This window comes from Phocoena sinus, chromosome 5 (assembly GCF_008692025.1).
Source record: "Phocoena sinus isolate mPhoSin1 chromosome 5, mPhoSin1.pri, whole genome shotgun sequence".
Taxonomy (NCBI): domain Eukaryota; kingdom Metazoa; phylum Chordata; class Mammalia; order Artiodactyla; family Phocoenidae; genus Phocoena; species Phocoena sinus.
Genome location: NC_045767.1, coordinates 48946020 through 48970898, shown reverse-complemented (window position 1 = coordinate 48970898; position 24879 = coordinate 48946020).

Genomic DNA, 24879 nt, shown 5'->3' with positions numbered 1-24879 from the left:
GGACAACAATCAGCTCTACCCACCACCAGTCCCTCCCATCAGGAAACTTCCACAAGCCTCTTAGATAGCCTCATCCACCAGAGGGCAGACAGCAGAAGCAAGAAGAACTACAATCCTGCAGCCTGTGGAACAAAAAACACATTCACAGAAAGATAGACAAGATGAAAAGTCAGAGGGCTATGTACCAGATGAAGGAAAGCATAAAACCCCAGAAAAACAACTAAATTAAGTGGAGGTAGGCAACCTTCCAGAAAAAGAATTCAGAGTAATGATAGTGAAGTTGATCCAGGACCTCGGAAAAAGAATGGAGGCAAAGATCGAGATGATGCAAGAAATGTTTAACAAAGATCTAGAAGAATTAAAGAACAAACAAACAGAGATGAACAATACAATGACTGAAATGAAAAATACACTAGAAGGAATCAGTAGCAGAATAACTGAGGCAAAGAATGGATAAATGACCTGGAAGACACAATGGTGGAATTCCCTGCTGTGGAACAGAATAAAGAAAAAAGAATGAAAAGAAATGAAGACAGCCTAAGAGACTTCTAGGACAATATTAAATGCAACAACATTTGCATTTTAGGGCTCCCAGAAACAGAAGAGAGAGAGAAAGGACCTGAGAAAATATTTGAAGAGATTATAGTTGAAAACTTCCCTAACATGGGAAAGGAAATAGCCACCCAAGTCCAGGAAGTGCACAGAGTCCCATACAGGATACACCCAAGGAGAAACACACTGAGACACATAGTAATCAAATTGGCAAAAATTAAAGACAAAGAAAAATTACTGGAAGCAGCAAGGGAAAAATGACAAATAATATACAAGGGAATTCCCATAAGGTTAACAGCTGATTTCTCAGCAGAAACTCTACAGGCCAGAAGGGTGTGGCATGATATACTTAAAGTGATGAAAGGGAAGAACCTACAACCAAGATTACTCTACTCATCAAGGATCTCATTCAGATTTGATGGAGAAACCAATTCAGCACCACCAAACCAGCTCTACAACAAATGCTAAAGGAACTTCTCTAAGTGGGAAACACAAGAGAAAAAAAGGACCTACAAAAACAAACCCAAAACAATTAAGAAAATGGTAATAGGAACATACATATTGATAATTACCTTAAACACGAATGGATTAAATGCTCCAACCAAAAGACACAGGCTTGCTGAATGGACACAAAAACAAGACCCATATATATGCTGTCTACAAGAGACCCACTTCAGACCTAGGGACACATACAGACTGAAAGTGAGGGGATGGAAAAAGATATTCCATGCAAATGGAAATCAAAAGAAAGCTGAAGTAGCTATACTCATATCAGATAAAATAGACTTTAAAATAAAGAATGTTACAAGAGACAAGGAAGGACACTACATAATGATCAAGGATCAATCCAAGAAGAAGATATAACAATTATAAATATATATGCACCCAACGTAGGAGCACCTCAATACATAAGGCAACTGCTAACAGCTGTAAAAGAGGAAATGGACAGTAACACAATAAGAGTGGGGGACTTAAACACCTCACTTACACCAGTGGACAGATCATCCAAACAGAAAATTAATAAGGAAATACAAGCTTTAAATGACACAATAGACCAGATAGATTTAACTGAAATTTATAGGACATTCCATCCCTAAACAGCAGATTACACTTTCTTCTCAAGTGTGCACAGAACATTCTCCAGGATACATCACATCTTGGGTCACAAATCAAGCCTCAGTAAATTTAAGAAAATTGAAATCATATCAAGCATCTTTTCTGACCACAACTCAATGAGATTAGAAATGAATTACAGGGGGAAAATGTAAAAAGCACAAACACATGGAGGCTAAACAATACGTTATGAAATAACCAAGAGATCACTGAAGACATCAAAGAAGATCTCAAAAGATACCTAGAGACAAATGACAATGAAAACATGGCGATCCAAAACCTATGGGGTGCAGCAAAAGCAGTTCTAAGAGGGACATTTATAGCTATACAAGCCTACCTCAAGAAACAAGAAAAATCTCAAATAAACATTCTAACCTTACACCTAGAAGAACAAACAAAACCCACAGTTAACAGAAGGAAAGAAATCATAAAGATCAGAGCAGAAATAAATGAAGTAGAAACAAAGAAAACAATAGCAAAGATCAATAAAACTAAAAGCTGGTTCTTTGAGAAGATAAACAAAATTGATAAACCATTAGCCAGACTCAGCAAGAAAAAGAGGGAGAGGACTCAAATCAATAAAATTAGAAATGAAAAAGGAGAAGTTACAACAGACACCGCAGAAATACAAGGCATCCTAAGAGACTACTACAAGCAACTCTATGCCAGTAAAATGGACAACCTACAAGAAATGGGCAAATTCTTAGAAAGGTATAACCTTCCAAGACTGAACCAAGAAGACATAGAAAATATGAACAGACCAATCACAAGTAATGAAACTGAAACTGTGATTAAAAATCTTGCAACAGGGCTTCCCTGGTGGTGCAGTGGTTGAGAGTCTGCCTGCCAAAGCAGGGGACACGGGTTCGTGCCCCGGTCCAGGAAGATCCCACATACCGCAGAGCGGATAGACCTGTGAGCCATGGCCGCTGAACCTGCGCGTCTGGAGCCTGTGCTCTGCAACGGGAGAGGCCACAACAGTGAGAGGCCCACGTACCGCAAAAAAAAAAAAAAAATCTTGCAACGAACAAAAGTCCAGGACAGATGGCTTCACAGGTGAATTCTATTAAACATTTAGAGAACAGCTAACACCCATCCTTCTTAAACTCTTCCAAAAAATTGCGGAGGAAGGAACACTCCCAAACACATTCTATGAGGCCACGATCACTCTGATACCAAAACCAGACAAAGATACTACAAAAAAAGAAAATTACAGACCATCATCACTGATGAATATAGATGCAAAAATCCTGACCAAAATACTAGCAAACAGAATCCAACAGCACATTAAAAGGATCATAAACCATGATCAAGTGGGATTTATCCCAGGAATGCAAAGATTCTTCAATATATGCAAATCAATAAATGTGATACACCACATTAACAAATTGAAGAAGAAAAACCATATGATCGTCTCAATAGATGCAGAAAAAGCTTTTGACAAAATTCAACACCCATTTATTATAAAAACTCTCCAGAAAGTGGGCATAGAGGGAACCTACCTCAACATAATAAAGGCCATTTATGACAAACTCACAGCAAACATCATCTCAACGGTGAAAATCTGAAAACATTTCCTCTAAGATCAGGAAGAAAACAAGGATATCCACTCTCACCACTGTTGTTCAACATAGTTTTGGAAGTCCTAGCATGGCAATCAGAGAAGAAAAAGAAATAAAAGGAATACAAATTGGAAAAGAAGAAGTAAAACTGTCACTGTTTGCAGATGACATGATACTATACATAGAGAATCCTAAAGATGCCACCAGAAACCTACTAGAGCTAATCAATGAATTTGGTAAAGTTGCAGGATACAAAATTAATGCACAGAAATCTCTTGCATTCCTATACATTAATGATGAAAAATCTGAAAGAGAAATTAAGGAAACACTCCCATTTACCATTGCAACAAAAGAATAAAATAGCTAGAAATAAACCTACCTAGGGGGACAAAAGACCTCCATGCAGAAAACTATAAGACACTGATGCAAGAAATTAAAGATGATACCAACAGATGGAGAGATATACCATGTTCTTGGATTGGAAGGATCAATATTGTGAAGATGACTATACTACCCACAGCAATCTACAGATTCAATGCAATCCCTATCAAATTACTAATGGCACTTTTTACGGAACTAGAACAAAAAATCTTAAAAATTGTACGGCGACACAAAAGACTCTGAATATCCAAAGCAGTCTGAGGGAAAAAAATGTAGCTGGAGGAATCAGACTCCCTGACTTCAGAGTATACTACAAAGCTACAGTAATTAAGACAGTATGGTACTGGCACAAAAACAGAAATATAGGTCAGTGGAACAAGGTAGAAAGCCCAGAGAAAAACCCATGCACCTATGGTCAACTAATCTATGACAAAGGAGGCAAGGATATGCAATGGGGAAAAGACAGTCTCTTCATTAAGTGGTGCTGGGAAAACTGGACAGCTACATGTAAAAGAATGAAATTAGGGCACTCCCTAACACCATGCACAAAAATAAAGTCAAAACGGATTAGAGACCTAAATGTAAGACCAGACACTATAAAACTCTTAGAGGAAAACATAGGAAGAACACTCTTTGACATAAATAACAGCAAGATCTTTTTTGATCCACGTCCTAGAGTAATGGAAATAAAAACAAAAATAAATAAATGGGACCTAATGAAGCTTAAAAGCTTTTGCACATCAAACGAAACCATAAACAAGACGAAAAGACAACCCTCAAAGTGGGAGAAAATATTTGTACACAAATCAACAGACAAAGGATTAATCTCCAAAATATATAAACAGCTCATGCAGCTCAATATTAAAAATACAAGCAACCCAATCCAAAAATGGGCAGAAGACCTAAATAAATATTTCTGCAAAGAAGACATACAGGTGGCCAAGAAGCACATGAAAAGCTGCTCAACATCACTAATTATTAGAGAAATGCAAAGCAAAATTACAATGAGGTATCACCTCACACCAGTTAGAATGGGCATCATCAGAAAATCTACAAACAACAAATGCTGGAGAGCATGTGGAGCAAAGGGAGCCCTCTTGCACTGTTGGTGGGAATGTAAATTGATACAGCCACTATGGAGAACAGTATGGAGGTTCCTTAAAAAACTAAAAATAGAATTACCATGTGACCCATCAATCCCACTACTGGGCATATATGGAGAGAAAACCATAATTCAGAAAGACACATGCACCCCAATGTTCATTGCAGCACTATTTACAATAGCCAGGTCATGGAAGCAAACTAAGTGCCCATTGTGAGATGAATGGATAAAGAAGATGTGGCACATATATACAATGGAATATTACTCAGCCATAAAAAGGAACAAAATTGAGTTATTTGTAGTGAGGTGGATGGACCTTGAGTCTGTCTACAGAGTGAAGTAATTCACAAAGAGAAAAACAAATATCGTATATTAACGCATATATGTAGAACCTAGAAAAATGGTACAGATGAACCAGTTTGCAGGGCAGAAGTAGAGTCACAGATGTAGAGAACAAACGTATGGACACCAACAGGGGAAAGCAGTGGGGGGTGGGGGTGGGCGTGGGATGAATTGGAAGATTGGGATTGACATGTATACACTGATGTGTATAAAATGGATGACTAATGAGAACCTGCTGTATAAAAAAATAAATAAAATTAAATTTAAAAATTCAAAAAAAAATTAAAATGTTTAACTGTACCAAGTTTGGGATGGTTATAGAGAAATGAGAACTTTATACCCTGATGGGTAGAATGCAAGTTGATGCAAACACTTTGGAGAAAATTTAGTAATAAATAGTACAGGTGAAGATGTCCATTTGCCACAATATGGAAATTCCACTTCTAGGTATATACCCTGGAGAAACCCCTTGATATGTTCACAAAGGAGTTAGAAACAAAAATGCTTATTGGTAAAGTGTTTATGGTAGCAAAATATTGGATACCACCTGAATATACCTCAATAGTAAGATAAATAATTGAGAATTATTTAAAATAACGTGATGTTCCACAGTGTGAATATTTATGAGGAACTCACAAATCACCAAAGATAAATATCCATAGATAAATTTAACAAAATATTGAGTGAAAATTGAAAATTGATAAGGAATACATATAATGTGATACCATCTATGTAAATATTTAAACCTGAAAAAACAATATCGTATATTACTTAGGACAACATATATATGTAGGAAAGTATAAATATATGTGTGGGAATAGCTATGATCAAATGAGGAAAGTGTTGGGGATAGGACAGAGGGAAGTGAGGAGAGATAGATGTGACCAAGGAGGGGTACAGCATTGCCAGTGAACTTTTTAAAGCTCTGTGATTGGTACATGCATGTTCACTTTATTATCCTTTATACTTTTTGCTATATGTTACATATTTAATAATAAGTTTTTGAAATTAATTTTGAAAATTGTCTCTGCCACCAGCTTGGAGGGCAGTTCCAAAGTGAAATATGCTCTGAGAAATGTCAGAATAAATGAAAAAAAAAAGTCTAATCATTGAGATGACTGCTTTGAAGGGAATGGTCGTCACTTGGATTTAAATTTTTTAAAAGTGTTTGGTAAAATAAGCCACCCTATTCTGTTGTAGTGATGTTTGTTTTATGCCCAGTTAACTTTGAATGAAATGACTGCCTTAGAAACTATGGTCAGAGAAATATAGTGATATGCAAGAAGAACCTCAAAAGCAGAAGAGACATATTTAGAGTGCCGACTTATAAATCCTGGATTCTGTGTGCCTAGGAGAGTATACAAATACTTTCTGTGTCATCCATTTCTTTTTTTTTTTTTTTTCTGCGGTACGCGGACCTCTCACTGTTGTGGCCTCTCCCATTGCGGAGCACAGGCTCCGGACGCGCAGGCTCAACGGCCATGGCTCACAGGCCCAGCCACTCCGCAGCATGTGGGATCTTCCTGGACCGGGGCACAAACCTGTGTCCCCTGCATCGCAGGCAGACTCTCAACCACTGCGCCACCAGGGAAGCCCTGTGTCATCCATTTCTGTATCTTTTTTTGTAACTAGTTCTGGTCTCCCACATAGTGCCAGCCCAGAAAATGCCAGAGGCAAGGGAGATGATTCATTGATTGTGTTCTTGGTTTGTTTTTAAATTCTTTAGTAACTGAAAATACTATATGCTTTTAAAGGTCGAAGCCAATTCAGAGAACATCTAGTTCCTGCCTTTGGTTCACAAATGGAGATACTTAGGTTCTGAGGGGTATGCTGCTTCTCTCCCAGGGTCACAAGGAAATTTATAGGGAAAAAGGTCAGAAACAAGAACTGATGTGCTTTCTCTACTTCATCGTATGAGCTGATTCAGTAGTTACAAGTGAGCTGGCATCAGAACTCTGCTCCTCTCCCCAGTGAGTTGCACTGGAGTCTGTCAGGGGCAGATTCTTTACTTAAAGTGGGGAAGGGAGATTCTTAGAATTATACCCAGAAGAAATGAAAACATGTATCTAGAAAAAGACTTGTAAGCAAATGTTTATGGTAGCAGTCAAAACTGGGAACAACTCAAATGTTAGTCAACTGGTGAATAGAGTAACATAGTGTATTAATATAATGGAATACTATTTAGCAATAAAAAGGAACTAAGTATAGATACATACTATCACAGGGCTGACTTTCACCTTATGTGACATGATAAAGCCAGATACTAAAGACCGCATATTGTGTAAGTCCACTTATATGAAATATCAGGAAAAGGCAAGTCTATAGAGACAGAATGTAAGCTAGAGGTTGCCTGGGGCTGGGAGGAACGATCACAGATGGGCATGAGAGATCTTTTGAGGGGTGATAAAAATATTCTAGGGACTTCGCTGGTGGCACAGTGGTTAAGAATCCGCCTGCCAATGCAGGGGACACGGGTTCAATCCCTGGTTGGGAAGATCCCACATGCCATGGAGCAACTGAGCCCATGTGCCACAACTACTGAGCCCGCTAGCCACAACTACTGAAACCCATGCATCTAGAGCCCATGCTCCACAACAAGAGAAGCCACCGCAATGAGAAGCCCACACACGGCAACGAAGTGTAGCCCCAGCTCGCCACAACTAGAGAAAGCCCACACACAGCAGCAAAGACCCAACACAGCCAAAAATAAATAAATTTTAAAAAAAGATAATTGAAGAATATTAGAAACAATTAAAAAATATCTTCTCATGTTGGAATTTGGCAGTGATTGTGCAACTCAGTAAATTTGCTAAAAGTTATTAATTTATTTAGTACACTTAAATGGGTGAATTTAATGCCATGCAAATTATACCTCAATAAAGCTGTTTTTAAAAATGGAGAAGGGGCACTGTTTATCCTTAAAAGACCCAAAGTTATTTAACTCCACCCACTCCACCAGGTACCTTTTCATCCTCTCCTAAAACTTATATTCTCAAATGCAGGATATCTTAAACATCTGTCCCTCAGGATACATTATTCTGTGGCAAAACTAACCTTTCTTTGAGACTTTACTATGTAGTGGACATTTTACTCATTTTGTTTTCTTATTCCTTACCACAGCCTATGAAGTGGATATTATATTACCCTTATTTTAAGGATAAAGAAACTGAGTAATTTGTTCAATGCCACATGCTTGTACAAAGCTGAGGAGAGTCTTGAATCCTTGATTTCTGAATCCTGATCTCAACCATGATGCTACTGCTTGACTATTAGGTGCTCTATGAACGGTTGTTGGATGAATGAAAGATGAGATTTTGCGGCTGCCTTCCTGAACTGGCTTTGCAACAGACAGTGGGAACTTGTATTACAAACTCTTTCTGTCACAGTTTTTAGTGTATTTAGGAAAATAATGCCTTTACTGCATTTTATTTCTGAAGTGATATGATGAAGTCGTGGTATAAAGACCCCAAGGTTTTTGGGCTAAGTTATCAAAAAGCAAGCAGACGATTGCCTTTTGGTCTCCAGTCATCAAGTCTTATCACCAGAAGGATCCATTTTCTCTCTTTAACCCATCTTTACTTTAGTGTGGCAGATTTATTTAGGAGATTTTTATTGATGAGTGTTTCGTTTTGTTTTTATAGAGGGAAAGCCAGTGTGTGTTGTTATGGGTTTTTTTCCTCTTGACTTTTTAAAAACGATTTACCTAGTGGAAGAAAATTTCATGGTGAAATGTCAGCAAGAGGTAAATTTGTTTTTAAATTAAACAATGGTTTTGATAATGTAGATTATGAAAAAAGTAGAACACTGAGATTAGATTCAAGAACTTCGGTTAAAATCTAAAAATGATTCTAACACTTTGAGAAACTTACTTTCCTTCTTGGTTTATGTCGGAATAAGCGTCTGTACCTTACAGTGCTATTATGAATATTAAAGGTATATGAATGTGAGGATATACCTATGTGCAGAGAGTAGATGCTCATTCAGGCCTGTTGAGTTTATTTATTTTTAATTATTTTACTGCATTTGTGTTCAACACATATTATTTTAAGTGTTTTGCTCCATACTAGTCCCTGGAGATAAAATGTCAGACAGTCAGAGTTTTTGCATGACAGAGTTTATATACTAAGGGGGAAGACAAATCAGACCCACGTAAAGAGAAGTATTATTAAAGTTACCAATTGTGTTAAGAGTTAAGAAGTAATCAAATACGATGATGAGAATATATTTTAAATTATGTGTTTCTGTGGAGTTGAGGGGACAGCTATTTAAATAGCATGGTTAGGGAAGGTCTCTCTAAAAAGTAATATTTGAACAGAGGTCAGAATGCTGAGAAGAAACCAACAGTGAAAAGAATAAGGGGGAGGAACATTTCAGGAAGAAGGCATAACAGGTGCAAAGGTTCTGAGTCCATAAAGAACTTCTGTTGCAGACGCTCAAAGATCACTGAGGCTGGAACATTTCAGAACTATTAGAGAGGGAGGCAATACTTGATAAGTCATTAAAAGGATTTGAAATTTTATTCTAATAAAATGGGAAGCCACTGAATGGTTGTTTTACATATATATATATGTATATATATATGTATATATACATATATATATATGGAATAAGATGATCCAATACATATTTTAAGAAACCCCTTTGATTGCAAGGCATAAGAGAAGAAGTAAGGTGGACAAGTTAGAAGTTGTTTCAGTACCAAAGTCAAGAAGTAATAGGGATTGTTACTAGTACAATACATTACAGGAGACAGAAGAGTTTGGTTTGTTTTGGATGGAGACTCAGGAAGACTTATTAAGGGCTGGAGGAGAGTAGAGAGAGAAAAGGCAGAGTTACCACCACATCAAGGTCACTGTGCCTGCACTTCTTACTTGAGGTATTAGATGTGCCATTTACAGTGATGGGGAGGAATGAGGGTAGAATTGAGAGTCCTCTTTTGGACACGTCATGTGTTAAATGTCTCTGAGATATTCCAATGGAGGTGACGTGTACTGAGACAGAAAAGAAATTTGGAGTGCAGGGACTTCTGAGCTGGAGATATGAATGAGGAATCATTATCATAAAAAATGGTAAAATTGAATGGCTGTAGGTATATGATGGAGGAAGGGCCATTCTTCTAATAATAAACAATCAGAATCTTTGGATTCAGCCCTTCATAGTATTCAACTGAAAAAAAAAAAAAGCACAACCCGAAAGTTGAGAATTAAGTTGTATTCAGAGGACATAACTGAGGATTTAAGCCTGGGAGACAGCCTCTCAGATAGCTCTGAGGGACTGTTCTGAAGAGGTGTAAGGGAGAGGTGAGGATATATTGAAGTTTTCGCAAAAAAACCCCAAGTAATTGAGCAACAAAAGATTACTGCTAATTAAAGAAAAAAAGACATCTCAGGTTAATGAATTTAATGCTTTTCTGTGTGTGGGAAGATGTAAGAATCTGGGCTCATTGAAATCATTCCTTTGACATGCACCTTAACCATCAAGGGCCAGTATCCTGTTTTAATACATCCTGAATCCCCTCAGGGTGCACGGTTGGGGCTACTGCAGTGGCTGAGGGCTTGATGGCCACAACATCTTTTGTTTACTGATATTCTTCAGGTGACATTCTTCATCCACATAGTGTATCAAATTACTTAACTTACAGTATTCGCTATGTCTGGTTACAAAAGGGGGGTTAATATAAATTCCCAATGGGTTTTGCAATGTGTTGCATTTAGGAGATGGGACAATTAAATTTAGTGTTTATGATTCCATTAAAAAAATAAGCTGGTCAGGGGCTTCCCTGGTGGCCCAGTGGTTGAGAGTCTGCCTGCCGATGCAGGGGACGCGGGTTCGTACCCTGGTCCGGGAGGATCCCACGTGCTGCGAAGCGGCTGGGCCTGCGTGTCCGTAGCCTGTGCTCCGCAGCGGGAGAGGCCGCAGCAGTGAGAGGCCCGTGTACCGCAAAAAAAAAAAAAAAAAAAAATGCTGGTCTGAATTAACGCTAAAAGGCTTCTAAAATTTTAGAGGTCCCTGGAATTACTTGTTTTGGCTTGCTTATGGGTAACACTATTAAAATGCAGGATGTTGATTTTATACTAAATCTGGCACATAGAGGTGCCCTTATTATCATATTTAGTTTACTATTGATTGAGGACCTACTATGTGCCGTACATAGTAGACACAAGGACTGGGGAGGCAGAAATCACCTGTCTTCCCACAGAGTGAGTCTAGTTGGGAGAAGACAGACACATGAGCAAGTAATTACTGTGAAATGTGGTAAAATGCCATCTTCTGGGGTGATATTAAAGAGAAGGGACTGATCAACTTTTAAAGGTTAGAAAATATTTTATGAAAAACCTGATGTTTAAATTGAATCATGAATGATGAACAGAGATTTCTAAGAAGACCAGAGAAGGAAACCTGATATTTAATTTGAATCATGAATGATGAACAGAGATTTCTAAGAAGACCATGAAAAAGATACGTGCAACGTAGAGAAAGTAAAGCAGTATGAGAAATGTCATGCGGATGAATTCAATGTCGAGTGTAGAACTTAGTATGCCTAACATATATCAGGCATTCGGTAAATATCTGTCGAACGAATAAATGAGCCCAACAAGTGTATTCACTCAATACAATTTACTGAGCTCCAGTTTTCAGGCAAGGGAAATAGAAGGACTCGTTGTGTTTAGATTTTATGTATTAATATGAGAGATGAACTATATACCTCTATATTATATATATGCATATATATGTAAACTATATAACTATAAACATATAATCGCATGTGAAATTCCTAGAGACAATTGTAAACAGGTTTTTGATAATGTGGTAAAAACGTATATGTGTGTGTGTTAGGAGAGATAGAGAAAAAAGAAGGAAAGGAGAATAAAAAATAATTTTAAAAAAGTATCTTGAAACAAATGAGCATTAAAGGAAATTGCTCTAAGTTGACACAAGGCAAAACCTGTAAAACAGAAACCAGGACGTATTGGGCTCAGGAAGGGAAAAACATACCTGAGTAGTGGTTTTATCCAAAAGAGCAAGACCAAAGACTGCAGTCAAAGCTTGTGATAGGAAGTCAAAATGAGAGACTCCATCAACCAAGGGAGAGCAGGATGCAGTTTTATACACAAACCAGGCAAGATTATCAGTAATTGGGAAAACAGAAGTCAATAGGAAAATGGGGCTTGGAGCAAATCAGGATTTAATCCAATATAATTCAGTGCCTGATTCAGGTTTGAATTTGAAGGGACAGGTCTTAGCTTTCTGAACCAGCCGCTCAATGTCTTAAAGGTGCACCTGAGTCCTGCCAGAAGTGATGGGCAAGGCATGGCTAAGAAAAAAGTGGACTCTTTTCAGGAAGCAAAAAATAAAGAGGGAGAGGTAAAAACACTGCCGAGAGTGGAGTGGGGAAATTCTGTTAAAATTCATTTGCAAAAGGCAGTCATTCACAGGAGGTACGAGTGACCAAGTTCAATGACAACGTTGATTATGTTTGAAGAGGAAGCTCTAGAGTTCGTTATTCTTTAAGGATATCACGTTTTTGTTGAAAACCATTCATGTGGAATGTTTTATGAGGTTTTAGTTAAATTTGTCCAGGGTTAAATGTGAACTTATTCCTTGTTTTCACTTTGAGAGAATTAATACATAAAGCTTTTCCTAACCTTAGAAATGGGCAAGGTGAATGTCATCACTCAGTTTTCTAGTTTATGTTTGTAGGAAAGTGAAGAGTGCAACTGTTTAATTCCTGGAATTCTTATAATCAGAATTCTGTGGCTGTAAACATTATTGTCTATAATTGTTATAACTTTGATTCCACTGTGTTCCTTACACTCAGCGCTTCAAAAGAATACTTCACAGCATTCTTTGTGAGATTTAAGACTTATTCAGATTCAGAAATTTCTGTAACATATCCATTGCTGATCAATGGGCATTTAAAAGAAATGATTCTCACTTCTTAGCTTTTAACTAATCAGATATTTCCTGATGCCTCTGCTGCAATTCTGATTAGTTTCCCAAAAGTTGATATGCTCTTGAACACTATTGAACATTTAAATTATATGATAGATGATTTATAAAATGTTAATGATGGTCCTCATATATTGGATATGCTAATCTAAACAGGAAGGCATGCTTTTGCTTATGTTGTCTGAATACATTCCTTTTAATGAGTTACCCTACAGTGAAGAAGGGAAACATGCCAGTGTGCTGGTTGAATGTTAAGGTACTGCTTGAGAGCTCCTTGAATCCATCTCAGTATTCATGGCGTTCAAGTGAACCCGAAAAAAACTGTAATTGAATATTTTTAAGTAATATTTATACCATCCTGCCCGTCAAATATTAGTGATTTTGCTAATAAGACTTCCTTATCACTACCTGCCACATTCTTCTATTATTTTTATGCCTGCCTAAACTAGTTCATAATATTTCTTCTTCTTGGAGTGTTCTCCCTTTTTGGCCTGAAAACTCCTACTTATTTGTCAGGACCCAGCTTGGGCCTCACCTCCTTTGGAAAGTCTTCGTTGATAAAACCTTCAGGCCCACTGTCAGCAGAGTTAAACCTTTCCTCATCTGCATTCCTTAGCACCATATGCCTTTCTCTAAAGGGTGAATCATTTTGTTTTGAAACTGTACATTTGAAAGTTTTCTTCCCCACTAGACCATAGGGTTCTTGAGACCAGTGATCCCATCTTACTCTTTTTTTGTATGCTGATACCTAATGCATATTCTGGTGCATAGTATGGCTCCCTAAATATTAGTTGAATGAAATCTATTGGAAAGGAAATCTCAAATGGCTATTTAGACCTTGATTTACCTTCCCATGCATTTATATCTTGACTTCCAGTGGAATTATAAGCTCTGTAAGTACAGAGACTGGGTCTCCAGTTTCTCTGTATCTTCTTGGGAACACATAAACAGTACTTTTTATATTTAGGTAATCAAATAATGATTGTCAGTCTTCTCAGTCAGTCTAATACCATACAAGGCATGAAGTGATCATATATGTTGTTTTGTACAAGTTTAGCATTTATTGAAATAAAGCAGATGCTAGATCCATTTTCTGTTTATCCAAGGAAATCTAGCATATTTTGTGGTAACGTAAGTACCAAAGAAGGCAAAGATACTTTGTTCTTCAAAAATGCCATTTTATAGATGTGTCTGTAATTGGCTCATATACAATTCAACAGTTGGTGAAAATTTGACACTTCAAGTTATGGCCACAGTTGTTGGAGATTCCTTTCACATCTCAATTATACCATCAATTCCCTTCAAATAAATCCATACATATTAATTGAATGCTTACTATGTGTTATGCACTGGGCAACTTGCCGAGTGTGAAGGTATAACAGAAATGCTTTGAAGATAAGCAGACTGGAATTCTATTCATTCCTAGCTCTTTCTCTTACTATCTGAGTGATTTAGGGCAAATTACTTAACTTCTTTGACCACAGATTTTTAACCTGTGAAATGAAGAATATGGATCTCCGTGGTGTAGGAGGTTATAAAAGAGGCAGGGCTGGCACAGTGTTTGGAACCTAGTTGGTGCTCAACCCATGTTAACCTTGTTATTCACCTAAAAGGAGCGCCTTTTTCACCACTTTGCCATTTTACAGTAGAGGAAAGAAACATGAAGGATGCCTTAAGAAGGCAGGTGCCAGCTACAAAGGGACAATGGGACCATAGGTTCTTTCCAGATGTCTTTATTTTAACAACATTGTTATGTGTTGGATTTTTAAAGTAGGATGTGTGCCAGGGCAGTCTTATAATTCAGTTTCAATTACAGTAACTGTTATGCGTAGCAATCTAGCCAAAGGTTGGCAAGTTCCCTGTGCCCAGGTCCTGAATTTAATAGCAGCAATGGCTTTGCAGGGCTTCATCAGCTCCCCATTACTGTCTCCTTTTGATTTAGTGGCAGCCTTCTCCCCTGAGGTAGAGTATTGATGCCATCTCCTTGTGGCTCAGTTTTCTGGGAAGATGTTTATGCTGCCTGGGACCTCCCAGAAATTTATTTCTGATATTTCCTATTATTAGATATGTCTTATATAGATATAAGACATAGTTTCCTATTTCTTTTTTTTTTTCTTTCTTCTTTGTCTGGTAACTTCTTTTGTAAAACAGAGCTGTTTTACAGAAGCATTCCTTACACTCTGGATTCTATTTTTAGTAAGTCACCAATGAACATTTATTTATTAAAATTATGATAATTATTCATGTCTTTTATATTTAAAAATTCTATTCAGAAACCAATATCAATATTGCTGGTGTATTTTGTAGAAAAATATATGTAAGGGGGAAATTTTGAAATTTCCTCTCTCCCTTCCTTCCTTCCTTCCTTCCTCCCTCCCTCCCTCCCTGTCTCTCTCGGTCTCTCTCCCTCTCTCTCCGTCTCTCTCCCTCTCTCTCTCCCCCCTTTCCCTTTCTCTCTCCTTCCTTCTCTCCCTCCTTCCTTTTTCCTTTTTTGCTTTCTTTCTTCATACTCCCGTTCTTCTTCTCTCTTTCTCCCCTTTCTCCTCCCCCTTCTTTTATGTTTTACTACTCAACTTAATGAATCCCTTTCCCAAAGTCCTCTTCTTATTGTCTGCAATGTCACATTTTAGTCCATTCCATTCCTTCTAGTTCTATCTTGTAGCACACTTCAAAGTCCTTTGTATTACCCGTATTTACAGTCTCCCAATATTTGTAGATTCTTATCATATCCCTCATTGTCACTTAGCCGAGTAATAGGCACTTATCTCCTTTAATATGGCCTCATAAATCAGACCTTTCTTTTCTCTAATCATTTTTTTTTATCATTCCCTAAATGGTTTCCAATTTGTCTGTGTCTTTCTGAAATGGAAGTGCCTCAAATGTAATGCAGGGATCCAAGGCTGAAACCTTACTGGCTACAGTTTGCCATTCTTTCTGAACAAACATTTCATAGCAAGTAAGTGTAGTATGATTCCTATCTTGCCAATTTATTGTTTTGCAAATTCATGTAATACGTCCTTACTGAGGTTGTCTGAAGTAGATAAAAATTGCATTTTTCCCAGGAGTCAGGGGGACAAGTGTTTAAACCCAGATTCAACACTATTAGTGACACTTGCCCTTAAATTCTGTGTACCTCAATTTCCTGATATCTAACACAGAATTAATGATATCTCCTCTCATGATGACAACCCAGATTAGGATGACATGAGCGAAGTGTGCAGGACACTTACGGGACCCTGAGAACGAGTACCTCCTTAAAGTTTGCACTTTGGTGGCTCACTTGCTTCATTTTAGTTCCACCCCTTCTCATGAGGATAAAATAATACAATAGGTGTGAAAAATGCTCTGAAAACTGTGAAGATGTAGACAAATATCAGGCATCACCATCATTGTTCTTCACCAGTTCAGCTCGACACAACCCATCAACACTGGAATAATTACACATATGGAGCTCCCTTTGCCAAGCCCTTCTCTCTAGTGTCATTAGTTCACTCTTCCAAGTTCATGTGGGTGCCCTGATGATGCTAGCCCCTGCATACCCAGGCACTTCCAGCCCCAAACCCACCCAGTATACTGTTCAGATACAGGCCTTATTATTTCCTTATCCTGCCATCAGAATTTACTCATCTAGATTCCCATTCCCTCAGAGCTTTGCTTATCTGCTTTCTTGAAAATAACAAATTTAGCAGATGAAACTACATGTGTTGTTGTATGTATAAGGAAGTACTGGCTTAATGTGTAACCCATTTAAGGTGACAAATTTGTAATTTCATTTAGGTATTTTGTAGATATGATGCCTTACTCTCCAAGTGCTCTAATGTATGGTTTTTTAAAAGTATTTGATCATGAACTGCAGTAAGAAGTGTATTTTTGTCATGACCTAGAACACATAAACATAATTAGAAAAGAATTCCACAAAATACAACAGACCCTTTCTACTTTCAGAGCATTCACCTATTCTCTTCTCTTCTCTCATCCTTAAGAATGAATTTCATTCCATTTTTTTTAGTGTACTCAATTCAATATTAGTTTGTTCCATTTTAAAAAAAATTGTTGACCATGAACCCATTAGTTGATTTTAAAATAGTTGATTTTACTATTTGTTAATATGAAACAATAATTAGCAAAAAAACACAGACATAGAAAACAATACTGTGGTTACCAAAGGGGAAAAGAGGGGGGGAGATAAATTAGGAGTTTAGGATTAAAGGATCCACACTATTATATGTAGAATAGATAAACAACAAGGACCTACTGTATAGCACAGGGAACTATATTCACTATCTTGTAATAACCTATAATAGAAAAGAATCTGAAAAAGAATATACATATGTACATATATACACATATATATCACTTTGCTGTACACCTGAAACTAACACAACATTGTAAATCAAATATACTTCAATTAAAAAAAAACACTCAGAAGGATCGTTTTTCAGTGGAACTCAGTGGATTGCTAGGGAACAGACTTTTAACTGATTGTATATATGACTGTGTGCATACATGTATCTGTGTATGCCTGTGTAGGGTGGTAGAAGGCAAAGCTTGTCTGACTTCACCACGGGTAGAAGGGCATTAACCTTGACGGGTCATCCTTATCTCATGTATACTGATATTTAACAGGTTACTAGGTAACTCAAGGATCAGACAAATTCCTCAAGAAGTAGTAGGCTCATGTTGCGTGGATAGCTAGATTACCGCAGTGGGACACTGAGGAGACGGCAATCTCCAGAGACCCAGGGAGGTAACCAGTATTTGGGACTTTCTAAGCAAAAAGAGGAATTCTGGTAAATGGTAGACAGGTATTAGAGGTAAGCTATGGATTTAAATATAAAGGAAAGGGCTTCCCTGGTGGCACAGTGGTTGAGTCCGCCTGCCGATGCAGGGGACACGGGTTCGTGCCCCGGTCCGGGAAGATCCCACATGCCGCGGAGCGGCTGGGCCCGTGAGCCATGGCCGCTGAGCCTGTGCGTCCAGAGCCTGTGCTCCGCAACAGGAGAGGCCACAACAGTGAGAGGCCCGCGTACAGCAAAAAATATAATATAATAAAATAAATAAATAAGGAAAAACTAGTTATTCAGTGGATCCTAAGATCACAGCAGGGCTTCAGTCATTCTATGCTACATAATGTATCTGTTGCTTTGTTGCTGCCTAAGTCTATTTTTACTTCAGATGTAATTGATTCAACCACATGCAAATGGGACCAGGTGATCACAGCTGCAAGCAAAGCCTGTCTGAAGGAGCAAAGAAAGAACGATGCCTGGTAGATCTTGGGAAGCAGATGGGCCTTGGCCCCCTTTAAACTTATCTTTGGCATTTCCCTCTTTTTGCCTGTGAAGAGAGCAGGCCCTGAGTACCACATTAGAATCTGTACCTCCCTGAATGTCTTTTAATGTATTTTTTTATGACTTACTTCATAAATTCTCTCTTCAAATTGGTCTGGTATATTATCTGCTTAGAGTTGCAACTCATTCTTCCCAGGTATGCACAGCCATTATCAAATTAATAATATTCCAGAGTTGATTTTCTTAACAGGAAGAATTATATTGCGTTTTCTCCGTTGCTTATTTAAGGCTTAAATATAATTTTTTCTTAAACAATTCCTGATTGAATGACTCCATATTTCTGAAATCTTGGAAAAATATAAGCTCTAAAGGGTTTTTACTAACCCTGTGAAGTTACAGGATTAAGTCCACAAAGAGAAAAATAAGCTTCTCTTTATGCCCAGGATCTTTAATAAAATGAATCCCAAGTTCATGTAGAAACTTGCAGTTTTAGGGACACATATCAGTGAGCACTACAACAGTAACAGGATTTTAGAACGAGAAGAAAGCACAGAGTAGTATGTCATTTTCTTTTCTGCTATTTAGTGGTACAATAGTAAAAAAGTACTTTAATACACAGTGCATAAGTCTCAAAAATATAAAAGTAAATAACTGATATAATATATAGAAAAATGACCTTTTCAAAATCCCATTTCTAACTTTCAAAGTCAGGAGTTTAAAGGAATGGTGAATCCAAGATGCTTTTTCCAAATGGAATAGAATTGTAGAGGCTCATTTCTACCCTGGGTAGCAAGATGTTAATTATTAGGATTGCTGTGACTAACAATGATGCTGTGAATTGAACTTCTAATTATTCTGGTAATGTAGGCAAGGATACTACATAATTGAAATTCAATGATAATACAAAAGGCTTATTCTAACCATGGATTTCAACCTCCTTCCCTAGCAAACCTGTGCATAAGTCAATGAAAAGTAGCCATGTTGCTCTCTTCTTTGAAAATCTCCCTTTCTGGTGATGCAGTTTACAAGACAAAGTAGTTTAAATATGATGAGAAGAGTCTGTGCCTTTTCTGTGAGTTGGATAAAGCTTGAGTTATTTTTCATGCTAATGGCAGTGAGCACACTAGTGGGCTTCAGGCAGACTTTAGGTTCTATTGCCTTTATGCATGAGGAAACCATTTGCAGATGGAACCTTGGCCAGCCACGTCAAGCTTCAGGAGCCCATATTTGCTGGTTAGCCAGATATGACACTCCTGGTGAGGTGAGAGGGACAAGCGACCATGGGAAGCTCAAGCCGTTACCAGGTTACTCATCACCAGGGCCCACAAGGCATCTGCCATGGGAGTCATCTGTCATTTTCAGAAATGCTTACCAGTAAAGATATGGTTCTAAAAATCCCATTCATTCTCATTCTCACTGGTACAGAGGATTGGAAGGTTTGAGCTTGATAGTAGCCAGAATTTAAAAGGAATTCCCAAAAGGGGAGCTAGAAAATATTTGAGCAAAGGCAGCATCATCGGAACCACTGCATAACTTTCCCACACAGCTTCTTTGAAGGGTAAAAGACCCATTTGGATACACAAGTTCTGACAGTAAATACTCACACATAATACACTTTCTGTTCTTTATAGTCATACTTTATCAACTCATAGATAAATAAGAGAAATGAATGTTCTATTTATCATATTTTTGAAATGATCTAATTGTTAAAAAAAAACGCAGTTGATATAAATACATGTTTGCCCATTTGATTTCCTCCATGAATTTTATTGCTTTTCCCCCCCAAAATATAGAGAGTCATAGAAAAATGATGAAAGTGTTTTTTGGACACTGAGTAACAAACAGATTTTCACCATTTTATGTTAATTAATCAAAATGATTTCTATGTTTATTAATGAAAATGTGTTGATTAACTTTATGTTAAAGTCATTAGAGTTTAAAAATTATGAAAAAGGATGAGTTGGCACGTGAATTGAGAGTTTGATCAAATCCAAGATTATGTAAAAACAATTTGAAATATGCGGTACCCCAGACCAAATGCCAGTTTTCTCCTCTTGCTAATGACAAGCATTTCTGTCTTACAAGACACCTTTCCAGTGTCTCTTAAAAGCTGGCTATTCAAGAAATATGAAAGTCAGAGCAGCTCATAAGAAAAAAGTGATGTTACCGATGAGAATACCGTGTCGGGCAGTCCCTTGAGTCCCTAAAGAAAGGGAGTATATGAAACCCTAAGCTAGTTGTTCCCAGAGCAGAAGCTGGCCACTGAAAAGCTGGCTTGATAATTTGGCAGCCTGCATCCATTAGTGTGCATCAGTGAACTTGATTGATTGCATCAGTCACCATTGGGGTAGTGGCTATTAAATTATTATTTAGAAAAATAAATTTGGATGTTCAGTACAGTAAAACCTTAACAAAGACTAAGGAAGGCACACTTTTTCAGACTAGTGATTGTCTTAGAACCTCTGGACTGTCTTAGAATGTTCTGGATTTTCTTAGAATGACTCTAGATTTTCCAGTTCAACCAGCTGTTCTATTGGATGAGCTTCTATACCTGCTAATAAACTGGTTCTTAGATATATCTCCTTCTTTATGCATTACTGTCATCAAGCATCAAATAGCCATGTTGCCAGTGGTCTCACTTTTCTTGCACAAAAGTAATGAAAGAAACTCTCACACCAAGGTGTTAGTGATTAATGTTTTCTGCCATTCAAGTTATTTTCAGGACATGAAAAATGATATAATTAATGGTGGGATTCTAGGCATGGTGATTCTTTTTTGGAGGGTTATGCATCTGGCTTAAATCCTCTTTGTGCCCTTCCTTCCTTCCAATCCTCCTTCATTTACTGCAACATTTACTGATCAACTAATGTATTCTAGTCACATGGATAAGTACTGATGCTAGAAAGATTAATAAGCTATGATTCCTCCTTTCAAGGACTCATAGTTTCATAACGGAGGTAGTTATGCCAACCAGTTCATAAATCTTGAAAGGATCATAGTTGAGATAAGTACAAAGCAGAAAGGAAAAGGGGGTCAATCTTGTCTGGTTAGGATCTTGTGAAAGACCCCACCCAAGTGAAAACACTTAAGCTGATTCTTAAATTATGGATAATAATTTCTCAGAAGGAAAAGGAAGCAGTTGGTGAAATAAACCTGGTATTTTGGCTACAGCAGTAGTTCAGCATGACTTGAGGACAGATTGTTGGGAGATGAGGCTGGAGATCTCCTCGAAGGGTTGGAAGGAAACTTGTATGCCTTGCTGTGGTTTGGGAATTTCATTCTGGAGTCAGTGAGATACCACTGAAAATTGAAGATGGAGAGTGACATGTTCCTATCACTCTAACAACAGTGTAGACTGAGGGTACATCAGAACGGGGAAGATAGGCTTAACAGAGTTTTAACAGGCACCCGTTGAGTGGATGTCATAGGCCAGACATGGCACTAGATTCTGGGTATACCTTGGGAGCAAAGTAACTATAACACCCACCTCATTCTAGGTATAACAATAATGATAACAACAGTACCATTTCTTTTCTTTTTTCTTGGCACTTATCTGGGTTGCTTCACTCATTTTAAGTATTTCGACTCAGAAGCTCTGATTTGTTATTACTATGTATATTTTATAGGCAAGGTAACTAAGGTTAAGAGATGGTATCTTCCCAAAGCTGTGTTGCCAATAAACTGTCAAATTAGGATTTGCATCCAGGCAATAATTTCACTGTGATCTATTGTGAAGGGAGTGAAAGAGATATCTGTAAAATTGGCCATGACCACAGTAAGAACGGAGCTAGGCCACAGTTCCTTGCTATCAGAAGCAGGAAAAAAAAGCTAGTCTATAAAGAATCTATAATGAAGGTAATATGGAAGCTATAGCATTAGGGCACCAAACATGCTACTCTTCACCCTTTCCTAGATTGTTCTCTCTGCTTTCTGCATGTCAGTGGATGAAGCCAGCTGGTCAACGTGCAGTCTAGTGCCAGAGTGGACAACCAAAGTGCAGCTGTGGCTTTTTCTAGCCATTTTCACTTCTTGCTGCACTGAGTGGCTGGTGGACAGCTTCCACTCCAGGACTTCAGATCTGTCTGTTGGTTCCTGTGCATTCAGCAGCCAGATGCCTCATCGCTCTCTGCTGAGCATCCTCCCAAATTTAGTTTGAAGAAAAATAATAGAATAAAAGTTGTCTTTCAGCATCCCATAACCACAGGACATCTGAAATGCTATTCAGAAGTTAGAGTAGAAATATACTGTGGTAGGCAGAATTCTAAAATGGCCACAAGGTTCCACACCCTGGTGTACGTGCCCTGTAAACTCCCTTTCCCTTGAGCATAAGTAGGATTTGTAACTATGATATCTGTGGATCTGTGGTAACTATGATACCTAAGTAGGATTTGTAACTGTGGTAGTGATATGGTATTAGTGCCGTAATTATGGGACTGTATATGGCAGAAGTGATTTTGCAGATGTAAATAAGTTTCCTAATTAGTTGCCTTTGAGTTCATCAAAAAGGGACTATCCTGGGTGAGCCTGACCTAATCAAGTAATCCTTGAGAAGAGGTCAGAGAGATATGAAACATAAGAGATGCTTTCCCACTGGCATCAAAGGAGAAAACTGCCCTGTTGTAGAGAGGGCAAAGAACTAAAAAACAACTTCTAGGAACTGAGAGTGGTCCCTGTCCAACAGCTAACAAGAAAATAGGGACCTCAGTCATACAATCACAAGGAAATGAATTCTGTGAACAACCAGTGTTTGCAAAAGCAGACCCAATGCTTCAGATGTGATCATAGCCCCAGTCTACGCTTTGATTTAAGCCTGAGTGGAGGACTCAGAAAACCCATAACCAGACTCTTCACCCATGGACACTTTAAAATATTCAATTTGTGTTTTTCGGAGTCCCTCAGTAAAATATTAAATTTGTGCTTTTCTAAGTCCCTCAGTTTGTGATAATTTGCTATGCAGCAGTGGAAAACTACTACACTAATGCCACAGTGCAGAGAGGTGCCTTCCTCAGTTATCAAACTAGCAGGTCATGCTGGACTAGCTTGTTCTTATGCCCCTTTAAAAAAGTTTTAAGCTTTTCATGGCTCTCTATATAAGTTTAACATAGTATGCCATCAATTTTATATAAAAGTTAATCTTTTTAACTCTTTGAGGCCACTTTGTGTTGTTTAATGAGTTACATTTCCATTGTGCTGATGATCATTTTTCTTTTCAGTGTGGTCCTACTAAACATAAGTCTTATGTGTGTGCTTCACATAAAACGTAAGCTTAATTATTATGCAAAATTTGATTCTTGCATGATGTAAATATCATGGCTAGTATAGTTGAAATATTCCTGTTGAAAAGCAAGTTTATTAAAAAGTGATTAAGTTAGAGTTGTTAGTAGTTAAACTACAACATATAAGTCGCATGAATAATTGTCAAGGGGATTGTGTATTACTTTTCATATTTTGTATTTCTTTGGTGCAATAAAAGAATAAGCAATTTTTATACTCTATTACAGTGAGGAAGTACAGCATATCAACTGTAATGAGGAATAATTGGTTGGAAAGAACAATATTTGGAATGAAATCTGGCTAAATATATATCTGCAACTAAGATTTCCATTAAGCAGGGCTAAAAATCTGTAGAAATTGCCCTGGGTATAATGATCACATAAATAATCCTGTTTCAATTATTTGAGTCTTACATGATTTCATAATAAATGAATTATGCATCAGACAACTTTGTGTCTTTTGTTACTTTTATAGTATTGATTTAGATAAAGATTATCCCTGGCAGAGTCATGGGAAAAGGCTCCTTGTGGCTGCTGTTTTGTTTTTTATTAGATCTCAAACTGAAATGTTACTTTATCTAAATCAGCTTCACACTTCCAAACACTGGCATCCATCAATTGCTATTTATTTCACTTTGCTTGGTTATTGAGACAGTTGCATATCAGTGTTCTCCCTCACTTAAGTGATTACATTTAGAGCTAAAAGGAGGATGCTGTAGAGATAGATTCAAGATGGAAGCGAGGATATGTAACAATGCGGAGAAGTGTGGAATGGTTTACAGTCTTGTTTCCATTTAAGTTTGCATCTGAAGTCCCTTGGTGAAAGAAGTTGTGATGGATGCTGGGAATGAATCATCAAAAAATACTTTGACAACATGGTATGGAAACTTGTATCTATTCACAAATGATTTACAGCTATCTTACTTCTAGTAGAAAAAAAAAAAGACTTTCTAGACAAGTTTGAGAAACTGATGGAGCCCTTGTCTATTCTTAACCCTGTCGAGTTTGTAAAATGTGTGACTCTCAGCTAGTTTTTAATAAGGTGGGGAAATGTCTCCCTGGAGGCTGTGTTACTTACTGGGTGAGAGTGTTTAAGCAGATTAATGGAGTGTTTCTCATGGTGTGGTCCAGAGAAGTCCTGCTTTAGAATCATTGGAAAGTTTGATAAAAATGGAGATTCATGAGCTCTATCCAAGACCTATTAAATCAGAATCTCTGGGGAAGGTCTGAGGATTCACTTTGAAGAAGATTTCAAGGTAATTCTTTCGCACTCTAAATTTCGAGCACCGCCAGTTAATATATATGTATAATAGTTC